This window comes from Strix aluco, chromosome W (assembly GCF_031877795.1).
Source record: "Strix aluco isolate bStrAlu1 chromosome W, bStrAlu1.hap1, whole genome shotgun sequence".
NCBI classification, from domain to species: Eukaryota; Metazoa; Chordata; class Aves; order Strigiformes; family Strigidae; genus Strix; species Strix aluco.
In genome coordinates, this window is record NC_133970.1 from 2,039,811 (window position 1) to 2,061,491 (window position 21,681).

Genomic DNA, 21,681 nt, shown 5'->3' on the forward strand with positions numbered 1-21,681 from the left:
ATCTGTTGCCTTGTATTACTATAATGTATTCACAGCTTTTCAGTACACTATATGATATGCTAATTTAATATCATCATTATTGTAATACTAGGATGATGGAAATTTGCAATTTGAGGAAAACTGTTAATATATTTCTAACAAGCCCCACCCCGCATCGTACTGAAAAACAGACGCAAGAACTCAGCAGCCCGTGTACATTTTGTCACAGTTTTTGTAGAGGAACGACCGTCTCTGTTTTGAATATCCACAGTTGCCAGGAAGCCACAACAGATTAATTTCCAAATACCATTCGTGACTTATCATTTCAGACACAAAATCCAATTGTATTTCTTGAGCCATCACTCCCGATGTCTGATTATAATATTTATAAAGCCGTAATATTAAAAAAACCTCTAAATTAAAAGAAGATTAAGATTATAAAATAAATTGTACAGAAGCCAAGAAATGTTAGAACCGAGGCCATCCTCATATCCCTCCCTCAGGCCCCGGGTTTCCAAGGACTCCACCGTGCTCTTCAATTATCCGATCAAATGCCGTTTCTTCGCAGCCTCCCTCGGTGCTCCAGAAGGACCCCGCTCCCCAAAAGAGCAATTCAGGATTTAATTTCAAACTTCCTACCTAGTACATGGCTTCATGCTTTCTAGTTTTCAAACTTTTCTCTACCAACAAAATGATTCATTTCCCAGAGGGTTTTTTTGTCTCATTCCTATTTCTACAATACCTGTGCGATCCACAAATATTTTTAAACTCAAAGTAGTCGGACACTAAGAGGTGCTACTAACCAAGCTACCAGGAAAAGGGCAAAAGTACCTCCCATGTTTTTCTTGTCCTGTTCGGTATGATTTAGAGCAGTTTCTGTTATACACTAAATATACTAATGTGTTTTTTTTTACACACCACACCAAAAAGTCTTACTGGGAATGAAGAAAATAAGGAAAACATCTGCGACGTACGAACGCGTGGTCTAAGCGCCCTACCCTGTCTGGTAGGAATACTATGGCAGACATAGGGATAAAATTGTGCTCTTCGGGGTCTGCATTTCATCACCTTAACTACAAAACTCTTTTTTTTTTTTTTTGCCTTATTGATAATAAAGTTTCCAGCTCAGTAATAAACGGAGGCAGAGTCCTAGACATCATCACTTCTTCAATCATACGCTCCCGATTAATCCTGAGCGCTCTTCAAACTTGTGTGCACAACGAGGTAGAGATACTGTTAAGAAAATGAGATTATTTTATTTAAAAACTGTGTGGAATGCATAAAACCAACCAGATCAAGCAAGACTGCCAAGTTTTTATGTCAGTGCTTTCTTGATTTTTAGCAATTGTTCCTGCTTTTGAGCTAAGTTACCTACAATAAGCATCTGCCCCTGGCCATCTTCTCTATTCCTTGTTCAGATTGGTCTCGTTTACCACATATTTAATAATTTTGGATATCTCGAAGCTCCTGATCCACTTCAGATTAAATCCAGTGTGTGCAAATTAAAACTGATGAGGTGTCCTGATTAACTTAGCTGCCTGATTTCCTATAGGAAAGGCTCAGATGGTTGGGACCCGAAACGCTCCAGGCTGGGCCCTTCTTGCTCTGCAGCCAGAGAGACATTAAATCAGGGTCTCCAGACCAAACAGCCCCAAATACAGGAAATTCTGTAGATGATTTTTCAAAGAAAGCAGCACTCATAAGGAAATACTGGTAACTAGGATGCTGATCAAGAGGGTTTTTAAAAAAATAATATTGCTTAAACTAGAGATACAAAAAAAGAGACAATTCAGTGGCCAAGCTCTGAAGAATCAGCATTGATAGTGTGGCTCAAGGAAAAAGAAACAAGCTCTTCGGGTAAGAAAAACGCGAAGAAAAAACAAAAATTAAGACAGAATCACATTCATATGTTAATTTTTAACACTTTTTGGTTTTTTTTTTACACTACAGTCCTAGTATAATTTATTCACCAAACTCACATAAACCCACCACTATCTCCGTAGTTTATAAACCACATAATTTTTCAGAGCTCTGACAAAATCATAAACTACTCAATCTTCATTAGCGTGCTTTATTGCGATGTCACCAGAAGCCTGCAATTAATTTATAGACTTGTAATTCACAGATTCCCGCCAGTTATTCTTTACGACACACACGCTCCGGGGCCCCGACCCTGCTCGCCTGCAGCTTTTCATTCCCTCCACCAGAACTGTTGCTCCTCTCCCCTCATTTCTCTTCCTTTTCTTTGTTTTTTTTGGTGTTTTTTTTTTTTTTTAATTACGGGCATTTTTCTAGACCTCTAGAAAGCTTGATGATTTCCTTTTTTCATGGTTTATGTTCAGTATATGCATATCTGGGTGTTGAGTTTCGTACAAAATGGACGTATTTAACAATCATAAAACACTCCACCAACACCTTTCCTACAGCGGGGTAGGTGTGCCCTATATTTTTCTTAAAGACACCATTAAAACCATTAATTTGCATCATTAATTTGGAGGAAATTACGCAGTATTAAACACAGGTAAGACATCACAAATAACACCCTAAAGCAGACACACGCAGCACATTTAGACTTGAAATATATATGTGTATCTATATATAAAATGTGAAGCGCTATAAATATACATTCTATAAATATTTTATATATCAATAAATGTCAAGCACTGCCATATTTGCTCTCCATGTGTTTTTTCTCAGGACTGAATTATTTGAAATGTGAAGAAGGCTGGTGAGGTGGTTTGTAAGGGAAATAAAAGTGTATCCTGTGTTCATGTTCCTTCTCATTATATTGTGGCAATATAAAAAAAACCCCAAAAAACCTTGAACTGCAGACTTTCTTCCCCAAGAAACTTAAGTCTTTCACAAAAATATTTTTTTTTTATCAGAAAATATCTGTGAATTGGTGGAAAAAGGGAGTTTAGTGAGATTTTTCCACGAAGCTTCGTGCTGTAGGATGCTCATATTGTACTCTGCCCTGGCTCTGGGTGAAAGCCTTAAATTTCTATTTTCAGACAAAAATAATTTAAAATAACGTCTCAGAAGGTTGCGCTTATTCCCCATCAGGATGAAAACACTTTTCTAAGCATTCATTTTCATTATTTCATGCCAAACCCACCCTATCAAAATGCCCTGGTTGCAGACTGAGGATAGTTTATGCTAGATACTGAACCAAAAAACGGGAGGAAAAACCCTAAATGGTTAACGGAGATTTATAAAAGTAGATGTCCACGAGATTTTGGGTTTAACAAAATTCATACCAGCAAGTAGTACCAAAGTGTCCTCAAAACATCTTTGGATAAAGGATTAGGACAGACCTCAATGTGCAACCCTATTGACTCGGAAAGAGTTAAACAATGTAACATACTTCACTTTGGAGCTTCATTTTTAAGGTATAAACTCCCATTTTTAGGGCCCAAAGCCTAATTTTCAGTATCCAATGCTTTGAATCTAGGAATGAATTATTCATTTGTACACTACAAACCCTAATTTTTTGAGTAAAAATCTCATATTAAGGTCCCCAAACCCCATTTCTAGAATCCAAAGCCTTGATTCTAGGATTAAAAACTTCATTTTTATATCACAAACCCTCATTTTTAGGGTAATAACCCTCATCCTTAAGGCCCAACACCTAAATTTTAGTATTCAAAGCTAGGGTCGAATTCCTCATTATTATAATACAAATACTCATTTTTAGGTCAGAAAAACTCATTTTTAGGACCCAAATGTTCATTTTCAGAATCCAAATCTTTGATTCTAGGACTGAATGCTTCATTTTTATAGCACAAACACTCATTTTTTGGGTACAAACCCTGATTTTTCTGTCCCAAATGTTAGTTTTTAGAGGCAAAAGCTTTGATTCTAGGGTCAAATGCCTCATTTTTACACTACACACCCTCATTTTTAGGGTACAAAACCTCATTTTTAGGGCCTAAAGCCTCATTGTTAGAATTCAAAACTTTGATTCTGGTTTCAGATGCGTCATATTTATACTACAAAGCCTTACTTTTAGGGTACAAACCCTCATTTTTCTGTCCCAAATGTTCATTTTTTAGAGTTGAAAGCTTTGATTCTAGGGTCAAATGCCTCATTTTTTCCCAACACACCCTCACTTTTAGGGTACAAAACCTCATTTTTAGGGCCCAGAGCCTCATTGTTAGAATTCAAAACTTTGATTCTAGGTTCAAATGCATCATATTTATACAGAAGTCCCTCATTCTTCTGTCCCAAATGTTCATTCTTAGAGTCGAAAGCTTTGAGTCTATGATCAAATGCGTTGTTTTTATAATCCCTAAATGAAATACAAGCTAGAAGCCATTTTGCAGCTAAGTAGTTTTGTATAAAAGTGTACCCAAAAGTTTCAAGTTCTCTATACTACACAGATGCACTTGGTGGGTGCTCAGTTACCGAGGTTGTCCCCCAGCAGACAGCACATTCATCTGTGCTATCGCAGGCTCCCAGATTCAAAATGCAATAACTTATCCATGTGCCAGCAGATCCTGACACCTCTGGGAAAGGAAGAGTGCTTCGTTTTCCACAGCGAAAAAAAAAAGCAAATTTGAAAATTAAATTTAATGCGGATACTCCTGTAAAGATCATGCTACGCCCCTGGCCTTCACGTGCCCGAAGGTCCCTCAGATGAAGAACGTGGTCTAAAGTCTGAACTGTTTGCAGGTCATTAACAAAGCAGATCATCATTCCACGTGGTCTTCTAAATAATTTATAATAATAAGGCTGCGTGGCAATTCTGCAATGCCACGGAAAGCAGGTGTGGGTCTCAAATACCAGCTTCAATCAAATGTTTTTTTCCCTTTAAGGATCACAGCGGGCTGCATTTATTACCAAAAATGTCAAAGATTGGTTGTAATGAGACTCAGGGACTAATCGAACACTTGCCAGCAGAAACAGCTAGTTTAGAGAGCTGTGTGTTGGGATGACCTCCCTATTTCTAAAATACCTTTTGCGAGATGACAGCTGATCTTGCGACAAGAGGAAACAATTTTAACTCCGAGAAATGTCAGCATTTCCTAATGCAAAGTGTCTCCTCTTTGCATGTTTGAATAAGGAATGTGTTTCTACTGACCTAAGAAAGATAACTGCTGTCAGCATGTGCCCAACCCTGTCAGCCTTCGGAATGGGAAGACTTTCAATTGCATGTACTTAAAGGGTGGCTTTGTCATCTCATAGATTCAAATCCTTTTTTTAAAAAAAAAAAAATCCCTTGTACTTTTCACTGCTAAACTTGCACAAACCGTGAATTTAAAATAAAGTTACGTCAAGCGAATGTGCCGGGTTGTGGCTGTCTTAAGGGGAGTCAGCACAATCTAACTCCAAGCCAACGGAGTTCCTCCAGATCTAAAAATGATAGGAGAATTGTATTTTTATATGAACATATTTTTTAATATATATATTTACTACTCTTCCCTGTTGGTAACTCAAGAACTGCGTTGTTATTGCAAGAAGTTAAAGAAAAAACTATCAATGCTGTTACAATGCATGACTCTTTGGAAAGAGTATGAGACATAAAAAACTAAAACTCCACTAATGTGTCTTCAAAATATAGTAGATTAAAATTACTCTTTCTACCGCTTACCACTGCTCTGTATCCTTGCCTTACTCTAAGCTCTACGCCCGACAGGCAGAAAGACAATATGAACTCAATAGATCTTCCCTCAACCCAGCCTTGAAGAACTAAAAGAAAAACGAAACTGTTATTTTATGTAAAACTTCATTCTTCACCTAAATAAAGGTATTACTTGTCTTATTTAATGATTCAGATTATTTTCATGCTTCTTTAGTTCTCAACATGAAGGTCAGCTTATACCCATTACTGCACAACAGTGGAAGTTCGTGGTTCCCAAGAGAAAAAGGACTGAGCCACCAAAAATTCAAATGATACATCATCGCAATCCCATGGGCATGAAAGAGGAGGAGATGCAGAGACAACTCCCACAGTGAGAGCTGGGCTTTGGTAGTCAAAGCGTTCCCACCCGAGACACGCATCCCGCTTTGTACTGAACGGATCACAAATGTAGTTTTGATTCGTCCAAATCTCCAGTTCTGTACCTCACCAAAATGTATCCTTGGCCCTCAGCGTAACTTGAAGCAGCCTTTAAAATTCCCAAGTTCCTCACAGTTTCAAATGCATCTGTGCAGTAAAATACTGGAGCTGAGCAGAGACTGGGGAGAAAAATCCAATAAAGCTGAAAATCCACCAGAGGGGAGAGGGTAGAAAACATCATCACTTGTTTCCCACTTTGCATTTTCTAAGGCAAGTTTTATTAGCCAACTGCTAATCCTTCCACTCTAGCACTATATAAATGAAAAATAATCAAAATAAGAGGTTTTATTTTCATTGCTACGTTACTAAATGTACTTCTATTAATGAGTGCACTGACGACACGCTTAAGGAAAACCACAATTTCAATTTTATAAATAACGATGAAGATTCTTCATCATTACATCCAGAAAATGCAGCAAAAAGCAAAGCTTAACATTGCTCCCACTTCTGTTTCCAAAGTTAGAAATCCTTCTGAAAGGCTGTGATGTCCTGGGCTTTCCTTGAAAAGCTAAAAGTCTTGATCTTATCTAAACAAACAGGTACTTTTTCTCATGGATTTGTAGGAGTCAGCCCCTCACCCTTATGCAAAGGAAAAGATGACACTGTTTTTACGTAAGGAAAACTCGTTATTGTCTCTGCGTTGGTTCAAATTGCAGCCCTCCTGTGGAAACTCAAAAGGGATAAGATCCCTCGTAAAATTTTCAGATGGGGTCAGAGCAGTAGTGAAAGACAAGTTTGCTGCAGGACCGTACCTCAACGATGAGTGATTATAAAAAGGCCGTTCAGAAAAAAAGACTTTTTTAGTAATTCACGTCAACAACTATTCCATTCACACATCAGAAATCACGTCAAAAATTCCTGTTGCAAAGGATTACTTCCTCCCAGAAGTTGTGGCTTTGTGTTCACAGAATCATCTAGGTTGGAAGGGACCGTGAAGATCATCCAGTCCAACTGTCAACCCAGCACTGACAGATCCCAACTACACCATATCCCTGTTGTTTGACTTTTTCCTAAAAAAGTTTTAACAACTTGCCAAGTGCATAATCTGTGTCTCATAATAAAAACAACCCTCTTGGGGTCTTTTGGGGGAGCTTGCGTGGTCACCAGGTGGCCAATAGCAGCTCCCACTTTATTGCCCTCCTGGTAGCCTGGCCTTAATGAGTTCAGCAAGGTTGCTAACGACCCCATGAAATCACTGGGAGCTCCATCTGGCTGCTGCTGGGCTACTGCAACATCAGCAGGGAGGAGCAGATGTTCTGTCCTCACAAAAAAAAAAAAAAAAAACCCCAAACAACAAAGCAGATACGGTTAAAAAGCATCAAAACCCGATCAACTGAGGGCAAGATTCAAGGTATGGGCAGTGAACGCACGCACACACTCATCTACAAGCTTCTGTAGAGGACTCTGCATGATACTTTTCTGTAGACCACCTTGTAGACCACTATATTCTACCACAGCGTAAAATATTTCAGCATTCATGTAAATGGATGGAAATTTCTGAGTTTATAAACAAATGGGGAACATAAGTCTTTCAAATGGGTCACAATACTAAAATGTTCTTTTAACAACAATATTCTGGATGACTTGTGAAATACAAGGACCTCCCCACCCCCCAGTAGAGAAGTTAGGCGTGGAGAGAGGATTTTTTCCCCAATTAAAATGCTGTTTCACGTATGACCACCAAGTTAAAACCAACAAAAAGATGAAATAAAGCATCTCTGCCCCTTGGAATAGGTTAAAACGTTGGTCCAGGCTCCTGAATGAGTTTGCCTGGCTGGAGACCACAGAATCAGGATGCTAATAAATGTTCCTTTTATGTAATACCCCAATAATGGACAGCCTGGGAAGAGAAAACTAAGGTCACCAGTATCTGTCAATTTATAACTACCTAAAGATTTTATTTTATTGCTGCCTTTATGACTTATAGTACAGACAACAGTTATTGACCACATACCATCTGCCCTGGGAACAAATGAGCATTTCATAATTGTGTATTGGGTCAAACTTTATCTTTAGATGCATTAACGTTATTTCTGTCAACCCGTGTATAATAGGAACACATGCATCACAGAAAAGCCTTTCCAGAGGCTAACGGGACACTGACAATCAGCTACATTTTGAGGAAATAACATCAAAGAGAAAATTAGGTTGTTAAAAAGTTGCAGATTGAGCTGAATTATCTCTTTTTTTCCTTCTTTTTTTTTTTTTTTTTTCCCCTGTGTGCCAAAGGATGGCCTAAATGGGCATTAAGTTAACGGAAACACAAAATTCTGAAGTGTAACGTAAAGCCACGAGGACTTTCCACCATACTTGGTGTTTTTGCTTTCTTTTCCTTCATAAAAACATCAAGACACTCTGAGTATCCTCAAGCTAAGTCCTTATAGATACCGACCTTCATCTCACCAAGAAAAAACAAAAAGGCAAGAATTCTCTACCACTTTTCCTCCTACGCATCTGTGCAAGAGGCAGCATTTGTGGTTAGAAAGAAAAAAAACCTGTTGACCCTGGTTGCTGCACGATCTCTCTCCTGCTCCCCACGGTACGTTAAGGACCGGCGAAGGATCTTTTCCGGAGCTCTTTGGTGAGATTCGGGCTGTCGCCAGCCTGCACCGCGCTATCAGACTTGATAATTGCAACTATAATGCATTTCATTTTGGGATCTCAAAGCAATTTGTAGACATTAAATAATTCACAAGCATTTCACAGATAGATACACACACATAGAGTAAATGACTTGCTCAAGGTCATGTAACATATCAGTGACAGATAATTAAAAGCCAGTGTAATTAATAGATGTCCCTATGAGATTTCTGTATATCTAAGACTCCTTTCCCTCTCTAGCTGGGGCAGAAAGCTGCCTCTTCGCAGCCTGGATTTTCCCAGGTTTATTTTTGGGTTTTTGCTCTGAAAATCACTTTCTGGATCTGCACCTCTGCTGGAGATCATGGCCACGGGAGCAGGAGCCGGTTCTCTACGCCGGCCCCGCGTTGGGCAACGGGCACCAGCCCTCGTTTGCGAGCGGGTCGGTTAATGAGCCAGCACCACCTCGCTCCATGCAGCCCTCCTCCTCCCCCAGCACTCCTCATTAAGGTTAAAGCAACTGCTATAACCTCATCAAAAAGAAAATTGGAGAGGCTGAAAACAGATAAAAATACAGTCGAAGCAAGGGGAGCACTGTATGAGTTTATTGCCCTCTCTGGAGCAGTCCTGATCTCTCATAAAGGCTTTTTTTGGTTGCTGTTATTTACAATTTAATTCCTTTTTCACTTTTTCAATGCAGTGTTGGTGTGGAGGGAAATTCTGTGGTTTTCCCTGGGGGGAAGGAGCAGGGTCAGAGAGAACGTGGTGGTGCAGCCAGGGACAAGGCACCGCCACAGCTCCCTTGCCATTAACCTCCACTTCTTGTCAGTATTTCCTTTTTTTTTTTTTTTTTCCATGATATCTGAGGTCTACAAAGCCCACAGGAACAGGCTGGGGAAATGAGACTCCAGGGAGATAAAAAGCATATGTGAGGTGGGGGAAAAAAAAAAAACACAACACCCAAAAGTACAATTAATTGGGAGCTGCTCACAGAAGGTGCCTTTAGAAACTTATCCTGGCTGATGCTACATTTTTAATTCAGTAGCAAAACTTCCAAATAACAAAAAAAATCAATAGCAAACCTTTCTAAATCAAACAAATGAAACTAGAATTGATGGTGTACAGACAGCAGCTCACTGGATTCACTCAGTGGCTTGGCCAGGTCCACACATGGGCAGAGCATGGATCCTGCTTGCTCAGACTCATCATCATGACTCAAAAGAACAAGGAAGCCAGTCTTTTAGCTTGAGACCCTCTGCCACATTGGGAAATACAAAAAGAAAAATACTTTTTAGGAAAAAAAAAAAAAAAAAGAGTATGGCAGCCCCTCTGTATTTTCCTTTCTTTAATTTCATTCTACTAGTCAGCCAACAGCTGTCTCATAAGGAAACAAATCACCAATTGATTGCATTTCAACAACCTTTACAAAAGTATGCAAGCTGGTTTTTGGAACAACCCAAAATGTACATTAAACTGCTAATCCACTTGAATCACCCCGTGTGTGCAGTTTGCCTGGCAGACTGAGATTCTGCCCGGAGGAGTTTGGCTGGAGGAAGTCCAATACTAAAGACTGGCAACAGTTTGTCACTCTGCAAGGGGAAAAATATTGAGGAAATGTGCTGAAAAGGTAGTTATTTTTGAGCTATTTATTTGTACGGCCTCAATCTTCATTTTAGCACACTGTCTTAAAAGAAAGGGAAATGAGGAACTGATGAGCAAATAGATAAGACAGAAAATATAATACAGCCGTATATATAATATTGGATGTTTTACTGCAGTCTGTTATGATGCTTACTGTACTTTTAGACCCCTTGATATACCTGGCAAGTTAATGGGTGGATTCTCATGTCATTTATTCAGGCTAGTACATTAACTTTTAAATTATCCCATTCAAACAAAATCATTAACACAAACTGAGGACAGATGCTCAGAACGAGGACCTTGGAAAAGAAAGATCTGAGCTGTGCAGGAAAGGCTTTCCAAACTACGCTGTGCAGAACACAGAGAACGAAGAAGTCATTGCCAAAATGTAATAAAAACTGCCATTTAAACAAAAAAAATAACAACAAAACCAAATATTCAGGAGGAATTGCTGGCTTCTGAGCTACCACAGCCCCCCAGGTAAAGCACCAGGTAGTGGCAGTCTGCAGGGTGCGATGCCAGAGCTCTCCTGGTCCTCGTTTACCCATCTCCTAACTCCAGTGCTCATCTCCTTTGAGCAGGAACTGCTCCTCATCCCACCCAGATGAATAGGGTCCTTTTTCAACTAATAATATGAATTTTATCCCCCTCAAAGGAAGGAAGGAGGAGTCAGGGCACTGCAGGGCGAGAGGTGATGGTGGTCACCGCCAGGTTATCATGCTCAGAAGGCAAACAAAAATATACTCCACGTCAGACTAACACCAGCTCTCATTTGAAGATGTCAGGCCTGTTAGTGGCTATGCAGCTGTCTGCCCATACTAGCCTTTAAATAAATAATAAGTAATTTCATCTTCCTTGTAGAGATATGGCCAACAGCTGGCAAGTGCTAGGTCTCAATGACAGCACATCTAAAAAGCTCCATTTTGTTTAAAAATCAAGAGCACATGCGAGGCAGATTTATTTGGGGTTATTTGGTTAACAATCCCACCTGCCAACTCTGTACACAAACGTGAGCAAAAGCTAAGTATGAATTACGGAGAAGACCGAGGAGGCTTTCGATGCAGCTGGCCCAAACCTCCCCCTCCACCATCGGCTCCGGCACGGGATGACCTTTGTTCTCAGCACTAAAAGTGAAGTGCAGGTAGATGAAAGAGACTCAAAACAGCCCTCGCAGCTACAGGCACTTCATTACACGACCTCCCCCTCTTCTGCTCTGGGGGAAGCGGTTGCATTTTGATCAAAGAGAAAGGAATCAACGAGCTCTAATTCGATTAGCAAGCAAAAATGTCAAATGATTTTTAAGTAATTCAAGGTCACCGAGAAGAAAAGTGACTGAGGTAGACATACGCCGTTCACCAAAATGTAAATCAGACAGCTATTCTCTTGATAGCAGCTAAGTCACCTGCTCCAGGAACCAAAAAGATAAATCTTTGTTTTCCATTAATTCACCCAAAAAGCAGGACTTAAGCAGCTGACAGCTCTCGTACCACACACCGAGACGAACTGGGGTGAAGAACCACCTGTCTCGCAGGCATTGCCACACAGACCTTGCTACAACCCCACATTCCCTGGGGGCAACCACCAAAATAGAGGGGGAAAAAAAAAAGAAAAAAATGCAGATTGCTTCAGGAAAGGGGGGAGAAAGGCAGGGTGAAGCCAACGAGCCTCCCGCGTCCCACATTGCGGGGAAACCGTGGGCGAGCGCCAAGTCAACGGAGGATGTTCCCTCCTGAAAGATGTTTACCCAGCTCAGGGCAGCAAGGAAAGGGGCAATAAATGAAAACTAAGAGCTTGGTTTTAGAAAACGCCACGCTTCATTCAATTCCTCCCCAGGATAAGACAGGTTAATTTTTAAAAACTAATATAAATTCAACAGACTAAAGGATTGCGTATTCCACGCCTGCGGAACGTCCGTCATTGCGCCGCTGCGGAATCTCGGCGTTAATATACCACAAACTGCACAAAACGTAGCTTGAACGGAGCGAGCGAGTTGAATTACTGTCAGCCAGTGTCACAGGCAGTTCAGTTCCTCCAACCGCCTTAACCTTTGATGCAAAAGTAATAATAGTTTAATTGCTATGACACATTTTCCCTGTAGATATTAATGGGTTTGCAATACCCAAGCGTAGGAGATTGACACCTCACTGTCATGTTACCGGTGGGAAAATGAGAATATGTGGATCAGACTCAGAAGATCAGGAGGGTATGTTATGATGATCTAGTCTGACCTAACGCATAAATCACAATAGGACTTCCTGAATTAATCACTTTATGAATTACTGTGTATATTTTAGGGAACTCATTCATTTTTCCCTAGTGATACAAAACACACCGTGGCTCGTGGTACGTTGTTCTACTGATTAATTATTCTCATTTAAGGAAAAAGTATTATCTTACTTCTAGTCTACGCTTGTCCTTTTTCAACAGTGGATGTTCTTCATATCTTTGTCAGGTAGCCTGTAAGGCTCCATTATTATATTTCTGTTCTTTGCACAGATAGCTACAGACCATGATCAAACTGCTTGGTAACCTGCTCTGACAAATTAAATAAATAAATGGGGCTCTTTCATCTTAAGTATCTTTTCCGATTCTTTAACCGATGTCACGGTTCACCCTGGATGCCTTTATCACTTCTTTAATTTTCTTCTTGAACCACAGATGCAATTCTTCAGCGGGGTTTTCCCCAGCTCCAGGTACAGAGGTGCTAGGCTTACTCAAGGCTTGCATTTTCGTAAATCCCCAAAACCACATCAACAGTTTTGGCTTCTGTCTTGTGCTGGATCTATCTTTAGCTGCTCGGTGGCCTTGTCCCTCACAAAGACTTTCCTAGTCTGTATTTCCCAGCAGAGCCTGCCATCTCTACAGCTGGTTGCTAATCCAGAGTACACAGTCACATGAACAGCATTTACATGTGCTGAGCTCCCCTAACTACTGATGATTAGACCAATCAGTGACATGTTTTCTTCATTAATTCCTGCTCTCACAAAATAACATATCTTGGCTCGTGTTATCCATGAACTCTGTCAATGGTTTGTTTTCTTTCAGATCACAGGTCAAAATATTAGAAAAATATTTTATCCGACGTGGAGCCCACAGCCACCGAGGCATCCCCTCGGCCTTTTCAAACCTCGACACGCAAGCAGCTCCCCTCCACCCTTTGAGTGAATTAAAAGTCTTCCACAATTTCCCACTATTTCAAGAATTACTAAAAGAGGAACATTTATAATTTAAACACTTCAACCAGTTCTTTGAAAGTTCTTGAATACAATATATTTAGACAGGCTGATTTGAAATCAGACATTTGAAGATGTCTATTTTAGGTACTTCTTTTTGAATTTCCCGATCTAGTGTTTAACTCTTAGTGAAGCTCTCAATGTTATGCTCTGGAGACATCACCCATCTTCTCTGGTCACACAAAATATTGGCATATCCAGAGCTTTAATGAAAATGCTACCGTAGATAGCCGTACAGCCCAGCAAAATGCAGATCTGCACCAAATACTGGAGCCGCCGGGCCGTAACCCACCTGGGTCCAGGCTAATTAGTCCTGCTGCAAGCCCCAGTTTAGGCAGGAGACTGAACCAATAACAGCGTACTAGCCCCACGGTCCCTGCCAGACATGGGAGCTCGCTCGGGTCTGGTACCTCTAAATGATGCTTCAGTACCACTCAGCCCCGCAGTTCAAGGCCTTCTCCAGCTTGTGAAACAAATCTGCTCTCCTGTTGTGAAATTGTGGCTTTCTGAAAAGAAGCACAGCTTTATACAAATCCCTAATTATCGTTTGCGTTTTCCTTCTGATTGGCCTCCGAATTGTCTTTAATTTCATGAATTTGAAGCACTTTAATCATCAAGTTTGCATTCTGTATCTATGGGATTTACTGTCCACACAGAGCATTCAGAGGTAACGTATTTTTAAGTTTGGGAAGGGAGCAGCTCTTCACTGGCTTGGATGGGTGCAGGGTCAAGAACTTCACCGTGACCACTCCTAAGTGCCTCAGAAAAAGTAGCAGAAGTAGTGATATCCTCCAGTTTCTTTTTGTGAACTACCAAAACCATAGTGCAGGGCCAGAGAGGGGCTTCCTAAATCACTTCTGCCTCCCCCACGGGGCTGAGTTCACACTGGAAGCGATAAGGGGGAGGATCTCCGTTCCCTTACTCCCTGATCTTGGAAGTTATGACCATCTGGCACAGGGCTGGCACAGCCTGGAGGGAACAAGACAGAGCGGAGGACCAAAGAGTTTCTCGAAGGATGTCCAGTTTCCTCCCCATAGTTCTTTTGGAGCACTTTACAGAATTACAAACGTTGCCCCACCGTCAGGTTACAAGTTAACGATCAGCACTTGGCGTGAAGCAGCCAAGCACTGGTGTGCTCTCCAATGACATTTTTCCCCCCAAAATAAGCCGGTATCAAAATACGTAGCTGCAGGAGGTATTCAAAAACCACAGAAGAAAGCTCAGGTGAATACAAGGCTACTGTACTCGGCACTGGTGAGACCACACCTTGATGAGTGGGTTCAGTTTTGGGCCCCTCACTCCAAAAAGGCCATTGAATGACTCGAGCGTGTCCAGAGAAGGGCAACGGAGCTGGTGCAGGGTCTGGAGCACAGGTGTGATGGGGAGCGGCTGAGGGAACTGGGGGGGTTTAGTGTGGAGAAGAGGAGGCTGAGGGGAGACCTCATGGCCCTCTCCAACTCCCTGAAAGGAGGGTGCAGAGAGGGGGGATGAGTCTCTTGAGCCAAGGAACAAGAGCCAGGACAAGAGGGAATGGCCTCAAGCTGCGCCAGGGCAGGGTCAGACTGGCTCTTAGGAAGGATTTCTTTGCAGAAGGGGTTGTTGGGCGTTGGAATGGGCTGCCCAGGGCAGGAGGGGAGTCCCCATCCCTGGAGGGGTTGAAAAGTCGGGTTGACCCAGCGCTGAGGGATCTGGTGGAGTTGAGAACGGTCAGTGTGAGGTTCACAGTTAGACTGGAGGAGCTTCAAGGTCTTTTCCAACCAGGATGATTCTGTGATACTGCATAAGTAAAGCATCTTATTTATAGTCTACATATTATTTGAGTGAAACCAAAAGTGACTCTTCAAAAATACAGCTGCTCATTTCATTATCACGACTGCCCAATATTTTCCTGACAGTTATGTGAGTTATCAATATTCTCCCGTGTGACCCACCTCAATAGACTGTAGGACAGACATAGCAACAATACACAATATTATGTTATGTCACACAGCTTTTGCATCTAAAACAGTCTAGCATCTCTAAAATGTTTTCAAATTTTATCTCACTGCCCTTGGCTATTTTGACCCCTTATTTTCTCCTAATATACTCTCTGCAATTTTCAGCATATGATTGCACCAGGAAATAATACTAGTTAATTACGGCTTATCGCATTTGCAACTTGGCCTTTTATTGCAGCTCTAAAAGCTCTCGGTGCACCAAGGAGCTACGGGAAGTCCTTGCATTTACCAGATAAGCTAAGCTTTGTCTCCACATGGAAAACCAGCTTGCAGCTGAGCCTGCTTCTACAAGTGAGGTGCCAGAAGAGGAGTTAACTTGAATTCGAGCAGAGCTGGACATCCTGAAACCTTGAGTTGTCCTCAGAGAAGGTGCTGGTTCTCCAACAGGGGTGGAGCTTCACGGAGATCAGCCATTACACCACAGAAAAGGAAAACAGAGCGTGAAGGCACGTGAGCACAAGCATCCTACACGCCCATGGGTTCCACCTCTGCCAGGTGCGTGACAACCCGCTCCTAGTGCTCGGTTTCTGTTAAAGGTACTGAAGTAACTCATCTGATTAAAGTTAAGCAAGTGTTTTGCTGAAGTCGGGTCACATTGCTGAATTTCAGTCTCTATCAGCAACTCTCCCCTGAATTACTAAATCAATGCTCTATTACGCTAGTGGGGACACTGGACTGCTAGGAGTGCTGTCTATTTTTAATTAAAAATTAAAACTGAAGCCTTCACCATTACTGGTGACGATTAAAATACCTGCAGCACCTTTTTTTTCACAAGGGCAGCATTAACTTTAAAATCCTGAATGAACAACAGCAGGAGGAATTAAACTTGGCCCCGTATCTACCTCATTCCCTCAGATACAACATTTACAAGCATTGGTGCACGTTGCAATACCAATTTTACAGCTCTGGTATTCTCAGCAGTTTGCAGAAGAAATAAAAGCTATAATCTATAACCTTAAGGTCTTACCAGTATGATCCCAACCTGCAGGCTCTGATTGTATTACCGGGATTAGTGTTTACTACTTTAAGTAATGCTCTTGACCCGTTTAATAATAGATATTCCATCTCCTCTGTTCAAACAGCCCACTAATTCATGGGACTGTGGGTAAAATCCACCTTCGCACACAAAGCACGACTATTTCCCTGAGGGCTTGTACAGAATTTAAGGAGGACACACAGGCTCTCTGCTAAGCAACAAATTCCATCCAAAGAGCATTCTTTTTGAAGAAACTGTTAATTATTTTCACGGGAACCAGCAACCTTTCAAATCAGACTGGAAAGAGGCCTTGGGTTGCTTCTCCCATCCACCATGTGATTGCTCATACCTTAATTGATGCACAAGACCAAATTTTCATCACTTTAAGTACTCAGCTGCTGAGATGCGATACTAATCGCTCTGACAGCTGTCACTCCTCCCATCACCACTTAACATATTTAGCTGTTGAAGGGAAAACCAGGCTAGCACACAAATAAAAAGGCTTATTCCGCAACAAAGAGTTTAAAGATTTGCCCCTGGAAAGTCTCAAGAAAATTACAGTTTTAAAAGTGTAGATAAGAAAAAAAAAAAAAAGAAAAGCTGAAAAAGCTGATGGAAATATTAGTAAAAAACAGCTTGAGTTTTAGAGAATTATGTGCAATCACAATTGACTGCACTTCAGGGATGTAAGGAACACAATTTACCAATTTATGAAATACGTTTTGATTCTTACTCAATGTTTCATTTATTGAGGCAGAAAAAACACACTCACACAACTAATTCAGAACATGGATGCAGCTCTCCCACCATTCAAACTCCTTGCTGAAGTCCAATTACTCTCTGAATTACCTTACCACGCTGAGTCCCATCGTGATGAGACACTCGGCACAGAGCAAACACAACATAAAGCCATTGCCTCTGCCAGGTAGGAGCAACGCAACCTCAACGGCAACCTAATTTTCACCTACAACTCTTGGTTTCAAGACATGCTTTCCAAAATCAGGTCACGAAGCAGGCACTGGTCAGTAGGAAGAGAGAGAAAAGGAAAAAACCTATTCGTGCAATGAAAACAAATCATTAGGAACAGCAAAAGACTGTTTCCTACAATTAACACAAAAATTGCACAATTCCGCCCGTGCATCCAGAGCGGACTCGCCAGGGCAAACCCACGAAAGAGCCACTGTGGGTTTATTAGCATTTTTCCTTTTTATATTCCCTTTTTCCCCCCCTTTAATAATTACTTCTATCAGAACTTGTTGCATTATTGGGAGATATTGAATATATCCTTGGCAGCGATCCAAGGCTTCACTCCTGTGTGTTCGCTTTCTGCCTACTAAGAAAATGAACCTCTACTGAAAAGTCACCCCTCAGCATCACTTTTCTGGAATAGGTATTGAAAATGAAGTAAAAGCTTTGAAGTCGAGATAAACTGATTTTAATACTACTCCTGAAAGCATGACTCAGCTCCCCATTTAAGCCACGGCTCCGTTTCCTCTGGTAGAGAACGTTATTGCACCTAGAATGAGGAAATTTTCACCGCGGTTTTATGAAATAATATATAGCTAATTATTTTGTCTGATGTACTTTGCCATTTAATAGGTGTTCAGTACCCAAGAAAACCACTATTCGTTTTCCTAGAGGTGACAGAGCTTCTGGGAAAATTAAATATCATCTCTGGAGAAAACACATGTACACACACACACAAAATATGACTCCTGCATTTTCTCCTCTCCAAAGTTAATAAAAGATCTCCAGCATTTGCTAACAAATACATTTTAAGGCCTCAATGCAGAGCTGAAACCAGGTTGGAAACAATTTTACTTCACTAAAAGAACCCCTTTTTCTCTTTGTTCCTGTCGCTTTTTAAGTCTTCATTTTCTTTTTTACTTTTTTCTTTTTTTTTTTTTTTTAAAGCAACAGACACCTTTTAAAAGAAGGTAGAGAGCAACACAAAATATGTTGAAGGCCAAAAACCTTGACAAAAAAAAATTCCTGAGAAGCTGTTTCATGGAAAATTAAAAGCTGAGATGAAGGAAAAAGGAAAACATCTGACGTTACACACAAAGCTTTGCAGGTATCACAGGCAACGTGCTGATTGTCTGGAAAATTCTGACGCCCAACATCCAGTTGGGAAAAATCAACAGATTGGGTTAGAAGACAAGTAGATATGAGCTCGTGTCCAAAACTCAGGCTGCTCTTCTCTCAAGGCTTTAATACAGGTTGGAAAATATTTTATTGTTGATAAGCAGCCATGAAAATTTGCTGTATGATGGCAGCATATCTTCCGAATGACTTACTGCATTTGGAATTCGGAACGCTTCTTAAAAAAAAAACAAAACAAAACAAAACAACACACCCCCAAAACCATAATAAAACCCCAATAATCATCATACTAGAACCCCAGACCAAAGCAACATCAGCACAGCACTTCTTCCAAACACACCGGTTGCTCTCGCCTCAGCAAAGCCTCCAGCAGCGCCGCGCGGCTCCCGGCGCCGGGTGCCCCCGAGCTCATACAAAACACCAGCTCCACTCTCCCGTGTCTTTAATGATTTATATTCCCTTCTGCTGATGGATCTCAATAACATCTTTGCCATTTTACTCTATCAAAAAGCTAAAATGATGGCCTCAAGGATTTTCCTATTATAGTCACATGTACTCTGTAGCTTGGTTCATTGCCTCCAGGCTTATTTCACATTTGTCTATATTACACTGTATGTTTTCATGTAATTTTCCCAATAACCATGAAGCCTAAAACCTTCTAAATGCAGTTGCATTATTTCTCATTAAACACAAAATTGAAATTGATGACAAAGCAGGTTTCAAACTGGTGTGGAGATCATTATAAGCCACAAAAATCTTCTCTATCTATGTAAGACCCTAATTTTGTCTCATTACTCCAAATTTTATATAATCAGATGTTTAATTACTTCTCTTTCCATCCATTTTATTGAGTATAGGCAATTATCTCTATATATTAAATTTACACATACACATTTCTAAGTAAATTACTTACTTTCATGATCTTTTCATGTAGAATTACCAGTTTCCAACACGCTAGCTCTGTTTTATACAGCACGTCCAATTTTACCCTGTCTTAGTATCACAACTCTAAACCTAATCTCAAAAATTTAGTCCTTCGGTTACATGGGGAACTTAAGTCAACGGGTTTGAAATACTTAAAACATCCTTGCTCTGCTCTACCAAAACGGATTATAATGAGAAACCAACAGGTTACTACTACACGTTACCAGAGTTAACTTCTCATATTAACTGATTCTAGTCAATTTATGTTCTGTCACTATAACTTACACCCTTTTGTAATTAAAACGTTAGCAGCACATATTTATAAATCAAAACCTTTTGCTTTTATATATGGAAATTATTATTCAGAATCCTAGCTGATGATATCAAAGACATTCTGTAGCCTCGGCAGTACTTTAACAACCCACTTCCAACCCCTTGGACCTAATTTAATACTCTCTGAAAATTCAGATGGCACGTAACCACGCAGAGCAGCTGAACCAAGCCTTCCAGGGAGCACTTACGGTGACACATGCCCTTGCCGACGGTGCTCTATTAGTTCTGCTCAGGGGATAAAACTGATCTGCTTTAAATTAATAGTCGTCGTCCCCCTGAGTTTTTTATGTTGTATTTTCAAATACGCATCCCCTTCTAGATTTTTTTTCCTTAAGACGACACAAAAAACGCTCCTGGAAATGCCATGAGATGTTCCTCCCCTCTTAGTGCACTTAAGCATTTTCCCTCATCGTTAGACAAGAACAGTAAGGCCCCTAATTTTCACTTTAACCCGTTTCTACCCACTCCAAGTAGGAACCATGAGATGTTAGGTAAGACTGCCTGTCCTAATGAAACTACTCTTCAATTCAACAGGAAAAATACTGGGAATATTTCACTCGTGCTACTCCTTCAGGCAGAAAAGGAGAAAGACACGGAAAAAAGCCCTTAAGTCTCCTTTGCCTTCTTTTAGCCCAGGGAATGTTATATAAAATATTAATACTTACTGGATTTTAATTGTATTTGCATAGATTTGGGAAATAAGGTAGAGAGAAAAAAAAAAAAAGGCAACACCTACTTCATTAAATATTTGCCCAGGAAAATGTGGTTTAGGCAATCATTAAGAGACATCTACCATCTGATCCTCACCCATAGGATCACTGTATATTCTGCGCTCACACTGCTTGAAAGAAATTTCTTTCGATGTTGGTAGACCGCAACAACTAATAGCCACAATACTAAAGAGAATACTGCTTATACTTCTGTATTTCTGGAAAATTAATATTTTAATCATCACTTGTACATTTTCCCTAACATTAAACTTACTCCTCACCCTGCAAGTTCCATCACCAAAGAACGCAATTTCTCTTGGGCTGTGTGGAATAACCTCTAGGCACGCAGGCTCCGGCATGTTTGACCATGAGCAGGTCAGCGTCCCTTGAGTCAGAGAGAATATCTGTCCTTTAATATAATTTGCCTTTGAAGATCTCATCAGAGGACCACGTGCATTTTTAGAGTGCAAACGTTCAAATGTGGTTATTTTTCAGAAAAAGAAATGCTGAGTCTTTAATACCCACAGTCAACGTTGAGGCAACCTCTTGCCTCTTCCAGCTCTAGCTTAACACATTGACTTTGGGTGATCCTCAGCTGGTGTATCCTCAAGCAGATGGCAACGCTCCGCCTGACCCACTCTATGATTGGCTTCTAGGAATGACAATTTTACAAAACGACTTCATTATCATACATAACGCCAATTTCTCAAATGATACTAAGCATGAAAGCCAAGAATTATATCTCCATCCTCGGTTACGACCTAAAAGGGAAGGACAAGACGCACGCTTCCACAGGGATGGTCCTTCAGGAGCAGGAAACTACAGTAGAAAAGGAAAGTGCGTGAGTTGTAGGATAGGAACCTGTTCTTGTAGAGGAGACAGGGAGCAAAGATCCCTAAATTTTTACCACCTGTGGGAAACACTTCGATATTGAACTGCTGTCACCTCTTTCAGTCCATTTCATAAGTAAGAATCATTAGACTGAAGATGGAAAACCTAGAACAAACTTCAGGCGAACAAGCAGACTCAAAATCTTTTCAGTGTTTGTGACAACTGCAAAATAGAATGTCAGCCAGGAATTTGTAGGCAATTTTTCTTCCTGGTTGACATCCATTGGCAAGCATGCTCACCCCTAGGTTACAAAATA

General features: G+C 40.7%; 1 protein-coding gene across 1 annotated transcript in view; it reads right to left on the minus strand.

Moving 5' to 3' along the window:
* LOC141917708 (netrin receptor DCC-like) overlaps window positions 1-21,681 on the minus strand; it is a 632,583-nt gene that overhangs the window by 237,197 nt on the left and 373,705 nt on the right. The window lies entirely within an intron of this gene.